This window comes from Oreochromis aureus, linkage group 13 (genome assembly GCF_013358895.1).
Source record: "Oreochromis aureus strain Israel breed Guangdong linkage group 13, ZZ_aureus, whole genome shotgun sequence".
Classification (NCBI taxonomy): Eukaryota; Metazoa; Chordata; class Actinopteri; order Cichliformes; family Cichlidae; genus Oreochromis; species Oreochromis aureus.
The window spans coordinates 30,984,913-30,993,296 of record NC_052954.1 but is presented as its reverse complement, the minus strand read 5'-3'; positions in this window follow the sequence as shown (position 1 = coordinate 30,993,296).

Sequence of the window (8,384 nt, the reverse complement as noted above, 5' to 3'; positions counted from 1 at the left end):
GACGTGAAAAGAGGCACATACCTTTGACGTTGCGTGACGAACTCTGTAATCCTCGTCCACACGTAAACGCAAAAAAGGAGTTTTAAATAATCTCCGTTTTCGGTGAATCGCAACGCCGTTTACGTGTTGACGAAAAGCCCAAACGCATAGAAACAGCTGAGTTTTCAAAAATACCCGTGTAGGTGTGGACGCAGCGTAAAAGAGTTAGTAGTATATTTTATTACTACCTGTAATTTATTGCCGTTTACTTGTATTTGCTTAATTGTTTACTAAATGTTTGAGGTGTGAAATAAACCGCAATGGAGCAAAATATGGGTGTGTGTGTTTGGAGGATGTGTTTGTGCGAGGGGGGAGGGGGGGTTAGGTGGTGGGGGGGGGGCGCGAACATTTTTCTTGTAAAAAAGGGGGGCCTGGCAAAAAAAGTTTGGGAACCACTGGATTATATTAAGACTATTAAAGATAAGGACATTTTCCTTGTCAGGCATTGCTTTGTAAGCAGCAGCATGGTGTGTCAAGTGATTATAGTGACACTACAAGTATGCCAGTGAAATTACTGATTCTTTGTTTGTTTGTTGTTTTTAAATAGCATTTTGTGGCTGGTCCTTGTACAATCAACTTGTAGCTTATTTTGATGGAAATTAGGTTGTGGCTTATTGTTTACCACAGTGTGCTTGGAAAGGGCATTGTTTTGTGTTTTAAAAACATTTCTCTTACAACTTATTGATTGGGGAGGTTCAAATTTGTGAATACATTTTTAACATCACTGATGTCTTTGTGCTTGTTGTGTTCATGAGAACAAACTTACAAAAGCATTGTGGCCTTAACAAGGGGACAAATTGTATCTTGTGTACTTGCAATAGGATTTTAAGCACTCGTTGTAGTCGTTACTCTCTGCCAGCCATTGGACAGTACAAAGGTGCATAAATAAATGTTCACTTTTTAATCCTCTTAACACTGTGAATCTTGCAAGGAAACACAGTGGGTGGTGCTGGAAGGTGACAAATCAGGTTAGTAGGGCACAGAGTTTTGGTGAGCCAAAACACTGTGCACAGTAGTGCATGATTGCTTGCTGGCATATAGTATATTCAGGTCCCTCCTCAGCACTTTACAGTAGAGCTCATGAACACTGCAATTCCAAGGGAGAAATTCATAGTTCACAAGCACCTGAATGTCAGAAATATTCTCATTGGACCCATGACATTATAACACCCTTTGTCCTTGGGAGTCTTCAACTATAAACGTCTTATTCAGGGACCCAACTGTCATCACCAGCAATGATCAACTTATAAAACAGCAATTATTTGCTCTTTGAACCTGGGCAGCCGTTATATGTGAGTGAGTAACTGCAGTCTAATTATGGACATTCAGGAATTTCAGTACTTCTCCAAGTTCCTGATTTAGAGAACACATGATATATCTCGTTCAGTAAATGAAGTCTGTTGGTGGAGACCACAGAGAATCTGAACTGTCTGGCTTCATGCTTGATAGCAGTGCCAGTGTTCCTACAGTATATCTGCTGTCACTCTCATATTCTACAAATGATTGTCATCTATAACAACTCAAAGAAAATGGGACGTCTAGCAACCATTCAATTACTTTGAGTGTTTTAAGAGTCTTTCTCTGTGACAAAAGCTAAAAACATGTCCCAGGAGTGTACGGGACATCTTCACCTTCACACCTAAAAGACGGGATAAGTGTCATGTAAGAGCTGAAATTATGCCACTTGGTGAAACCGTTCTGAACTTTACCATCCTCATCAAAAGGAATTTGCATGTGTCATTAGATATTTGGTTCATTTTGCAGGACCATGATCAGAGACTCATATTTGAGTGATGTGCCACATTGTAAAAGCTGAAGAAAAAGGGTTCTTTGGGATTACAGAAGATGTGACATAGGCCCACTCTGGAGAAAGCACTGAGGAGGTAATAATGGAACAATGATGATAAGATTGTCTGAAGCAGATAGAAGCCATGAAGGACAGGGGCAGATTTCTGAAAAATAAAAAATCTGATTCATCCCCATCCCAAATGCCATTTATATTTACAGGCTGAATCTAAAAAGAAGAAAACAAAACAGCGTTATCAGGAAGATCTGGTAAATAACAGGTGAACTGGAAAAGTTACAGTCCACATGGTGCAAAAAATAAGCAAAACTGGTGCTCCACAACAGTCTGTGACTTTTTTTATGGCAATAAGCAATAAACAATACTACTATAAACAATATTAGCACAGACTAATATACCTGACAGCATGCATTTAAATCACGAGGTCAAGTTTCATATTATCTATGACTTTCCTCTCTCATTAAGCCATTTCAGCCTTTAATAATGACAATGTAAAGATGTACAACAAGTTAAAATAATGATTTTATCAATTTACTGAATTTTGAAAAAAATGTATTATGTAATATTTGGTTAATAATAGATAGATAGATAAGCTTTTTCAGTTTCTTCTTGAGATCAGGATGAGATCAGTAATACTTGTTGGTTCCAAAAAATATAAATCTACATTGAACAACTTGTGAGCTTATCATAATGAAGGTTAAATAACTTCATCTAATGGCAATTAACATGATTCATCTTTATCTTATCTTCTTCTTATATTCAGTCTATCTTAAATATTTCAGTTTTTTTTTTTAATTGTTTTGGGGGGTTTACCAGGAAAAAAATGTTCTACTTCTTCCCAGGCCAGATGAGCTGTACAATCTCTCCAGCAAATTCTGTCTCTACCATTGGATCACCTCCTAGCAGGCCATGCCTATAAAACCTCCAAGGGGAGACATGAGGCATCCTGATTAGAAGCCTGAACCACTCTGTTGGCTCCTTTTCCTCTGGATGTTTGAGCTCATCACCCTATTTCTAAGGCTGAGCACAGCCACCGTATGGAGGAACTCATTTCGACAGCTTGTATCCGTGACCTCATTCTTTCAGTCACTTCCCAGAGCTCATGACCATAGGTGAGGCAGGAACGTAGATTGACTGGTAAATCTAAAACTTTGCCTTTCGGCTCAGCTCCCGAATCACAATGGTTTCATACTAAGAAAGAAGTTTCAGTAGAGTCACATGCAAGTTGTGATGCATGTATTGCATTTACTTCATTTACAAAAGACAACCAAGGCAACATTACATCCTTACAGGTTTTACTAAATCCCCAGTTCTGAGAATATGAGAATGAGAATATCCTCCCATATTTGTCTGTTGCATTTGTATGTAACAGACAAATATTCTGTTCATCAGTTCATTCTGATAAGGTATTTTGTAATCTTCGGCCTACCGCTGAGCCTTCTCCCCTTCACGTTGTTCCAGAAACAAGTAAGTGTAAGACCGACAGATGCCAGAGGAATGCTTTAAGGCCACCAATAGAATCTTCTCATGAAGTCCCTAGGCTTGAGCCTTTGGGAACTTTCTGATAGAAAAACCAAAACATTATCTAAAATTTTCTATTAGTTACTACACAGCATAACTGCTGACACTGCACCGATTCACAGGTCATTCTTCCTGTCACTTGTTAACAAGATCCCAAGATACTTGAATTCTTTCCCTTGTTGCAGTATCTCTCCCAGCCCAGAGGGAGCAATCAACCATTATTCTGGCAGAGATATATCCTTGTTGTTTAATATGAACAAAGTTTAAACTATACACTGCTTTACTGAACAATATGTGTGATGGTTTGTTGGCCTGGGGCAATTATTTCCTGGAGTATGAGCCAGTAAGCCAGTGAAGAAAAGTCTGACTTTAAAAAATAAGTTGATTAACAACTTGTTTTTTTCCACAGTTTTTGTTTCAAATAATTAAATAAAAGTGATATAACTCAATATCTGAGTGTTGGAGGTGCTGATGCACAGATTTTCTTCTCTTTTGATGAAAGGTTTATCCCAGTGCTCAAGGACATGCACTGTCTTGGCTATCCTGCTGACAAACGCGCACAATTTCACTCACACTCAACACGTAGAATTACTGCTGTCCTGTGGCTTTCTGTCAGAGTTATGTAAGAGTTTCAGAACATTAGTCTCTGTTCTGCATTGTCTTCTCTCACCATCACACTCACCCTCTGACAGATACACTCACATGCAGGCAAGCAGGGACACACGCTCACACATTTGCACAGAGACACAAACATTCACAGCTCTAAGTGTGTCTGTCACATCACTGCACCAGACCAAGAACAAACTTGCAGCTCTCGGTTTCATTTGAAATCTTGGCTTTTGATCCAACGCACATGAAAAGGAAAAGGTACTGAACTTACATGTGATGTCAAACAGCCATTCAAGGACAGGAAAACATGAAAGTTTAAAAAGTATGGTCATGTAACCCCCCCACAGACCATCTGGCAAAACAACAGCGAGTTGAGATAAAAAGGGCTGGTTAGCAACCAAAAGTAGAGCACTGGGACTACAAGGCAGCTGTTAAATGACTTCTTGGGAGTATGCGTAAAAATAGGCTTACTGCTTGTAGGTTGGAAGAGTAGGTCTTTGAAATTTGGTCCAAATCTGTTTGGATTAACAGTAACAAAGCAGTTTCCACTCTAAAAAGTGTGTGTGTGTGTGTGTGTGTGTGTGTGTGTGTGTGTGTGTGTGTGTGTGTGTGTGTGTGTGTGTGTGTGTGTGTGTGTGTGTGTGTGTGTGTGTGTGTGTGTGTGTGTGTGTGTGTGTGTGTGTGTGTGTGTGTGTGTGTTTCCTTGCAAGATTCACAGTATTTAAATAAAGTTGTTTTTGTCTAGAGATTGCACATTCCTTGTGGATTTTCTCCTGGAGCTTCGGGTTCCTTCCACTTCCCTTTTATGTTTCTGTGACGGAAAACATTTTGTATGAACTGTTTTTATTTTCATTTATTTACTGTGCAATTTCACATATTTATGATAAACAGAAAGCTGTCTGGCAACACTATTGTCATAATGGCTCTAACACACAAAACACAAACTATTATGATAAGCATCCTGGCAACTGAAAGGTATTATCTTATGGTTCCCTTCAGTAAACGTATAAGCATAAATGTGCCCTTGCCTCAGAGGCGTATATGATGCTATCATAGAGCCACACATACCCTCAGTATGTTACTTTTCACTGTATATAATCCCTCTGGATGGTTTTCTTCTGCTATCATGTCATAAAGGTGCACAATGTGCACAGCCTTTTGCATTTCACTCATGCAGCTGCAGCACACACACACACACACACACACACACACACACACACACACACACACACACACACACACACACACACACACACACACACACACACACACACACACACATTACATTGCTCATCTTATATGTTTTTAAACATCAGTAGCAACAAATTAATGATTCTTTCATTTCTTGCATTGAATATGAATATGAAAGAATATATGAATATGGCCTTATACCTAAGTGCCATTAAAAGAAAAATATATAACAACAACAAAAAGCACACATCCCTGTGCTGATATCTCAAATATAATTCAGATAATATTTAGTTATTTCTTTCCTCCATTATTCAGCATACAGCAGGTCAAATTCTTACTTATTTTTTTGGAAACGGAAGATTAGCTTTGTGCATTTTCTTTGCTGTGACAGCTGATAGATGAGGTAAAGCAGGAGTCTCCATGGACTATGATGTTTGCAGATGACACTGTGATTTGTAGTGAGAATAGGGAGCAGGTAGAAGGTATGCACTTGTGAAAAGAGGAATGGAAGTCAGTAGACAGAATACATGTGTGTTAATGAGAGGGGGGCAGTTGAAAAAGCTGAACATGTAAGGAGTAGAGATAGTGATGGTAGATGATTTAAAATACCATAATGTTTGGTTTTATGGTTAAAGAGCGAGGAAGTTGAGTTGGAGGTGGCAAAGTTAAAGACATTAAGATTTTCATTGGGAGTGACCACACTGAAAAAGGAGGCTGGCCATGTCTTGGATTTATGTAAGCATCCTGGGTGTATTTAACACAATCACCTCATATTTTAAAGTTAATTTAACTCACTTGTTTAAGTTGCTGCTAAAGCAAAACATCTGTGTGTCCAGTGTTCAAATAAGTAAATCCAACATGTTCTTTTTTTCAGTGCAGGTTGACCAGAATCAGACATAAGTACATCAGCGGGACAGCTCAGCTTGAACATTGTGGAGACAAAGTTCTATAGAGACGAGGCTGAGATGGTTTGGACATGTTCAGAGGAGGGACAGAGGATACACTGGACAAAGTATCATGCAATACATGTCCCTATAGCTTCATGACATGATTGCAGTGGGCCTCACACTAACAATGATGGAGCTAACTATAACAATGAGGTGAGCTATCCGGCCTAGTGGAGTAAAAACAACAATCTCTTCCTGAATGTAGAAAAGACCAAAGAGATGGTGGTAGACTTCAGGAGGTCATTGACAGCGCTCAGTTCACTAGATTGCTGAACAGCTTAAATCTGCCCTACATCCCATTAACTCTGCCTGGACTGTAACACACTCTCACACCAGTTACATTCATATCTTTAATGGTGCAGACTGTCTTTGGCACTTTCCTGCAGCTATGTGCACCACTGTCATACCTGCTGCTGTTGTTGACTGCAATCTGTCCATGTACGACTCACAAGCTGCTCTGTTTGTTTATTTATTTTATTTATATCTTGCACTAGTGCACTATTATAAATAGATTTGACTGTTATAGATTTCCCGAGTGTCCTTTATCTTTCTCACTTCTCAGTTAATTCTTCTTATTTTTTCTTTACAGAGAGAAACATTACTTCGATTCTCCTATATGTCCTCTTCATATAGATAATAAAAATCTTTGAATGTTGAAAATCGTTTATTCTCCCATTTTCTGTTCATGATATTGAATGTTCATTCTAAATAACTCATGTATTTTTTTTAAATTTTGAAATATGCAGACATTTAGAACTTTTAAAGACATTTTTCTCTGATGAAATGAATGCACCAAAAGTAGTTTTGCCTTTTGTTGCATCAGTTGTGATGTGTTGTGGATGTGCTATTCAAATGGTTCAGTTCTGTGTGGGTTCTGTCAAATGAAAAATTAGGGACAGTAAAAATATGGAGACGGTGGCTCTCCATATTGATTCGTTTTTCGACCACAGGTAAGTAATGTCCACTTGCATTTCTTGTGATGTTATTTAGCTATTTTTTTTTAATCTCTGACTTATTTTTTCTTCTTTCTTTAAATGCCATGAAAGCTATAAATCATTGCAAGAATCTATCTCACTCACACACACACACAATAACAAAAAATACAAATCTGCGAATTTACTCACACCATTGACATGTAACCAATCAATCTGCTGGAAGCGTATGTGTCCGGGGGTCTGCAGATGTTCACTGTACTGCAAGATGTCTTGGTTAAACCAGTCAGCAGGCAGTTATTGTTCTATTAAGTATACAGGCACACACACACACACGCACATTTCACATCACATACATGCACAAAATATCTACACACTCTGGAAGTCAATGATAGAGACAGAGGCTCTTGAAGAGGAAGCATAAGAGTGAAAGGGCGTTGAGCACGAGTAGATGGTGTTATAATCTTTGACTAAGTCTCTTTATCCAAGGAAGCTTTCCCTCAAGCAAAGCAGAGCAGAGCTCCAATTGCCATTCTTTTGTGCATTGAAATAGTTTCCATTGCTCAAAAAGAAGAAAATAAGATAGATACACATAATAAGAATACAAACACAAAGTGAAACTAACAGCTCAGTTTGCTTATATTCATGCACCAAAGAAATGAATACTCACAGGAAATGTTCAGCTGAGAATTCTGAATATCTCCTAATCTAAACTTTTTCAAGTGTGAGGATTAAGAATGTTTTGAGGTTGTGAGATATAAAAAAAAATGTTTTTCATGCTAGTTCAGATTTATTGGATAGCATACAGTGAGGAGTGACGTGCTGTCACTCCTCACTGTATGAGAGGGAGTTCAAGGATGACACGCACGAGGGGTCCTGAGCCAGATTCATCCCATCATCCTTTGATGAGTACCTGCTATTTGCTTTAACCTACTGAGCTGCCGTAACACTCCTGAGATTATGTGTGTGTGTGTGTGTGTGTGTGTGTGTTTACTGAGGTGTGATGATGAGTTGTATGTTTGAGTGGGCTCGGGGCTCATTGCACAGTGTGACTCAGACTTTGCGTCCTGTTAACAGTGTGCTTCTCAGACATGCGAGTCTGTCAGGAGCTGTGTAGTCCAGCTATGTGTGAGCAAAGAACTTCTGTGTGTCCATGTGTGTGTTTGTGTGTGTGTGAGAGAGAAAGAGATCCCATCATACACTGTTCTGCCTCCACCTCTTCTAATAAAACGATGATTCAACTTGGTCTTTCACGTAATTGTCATCAGTTCTCTTTCTGCTACAATATAAAACCATTTATAATGTTTCCACATAATGAAACTTCATTTATGGAACAACAAA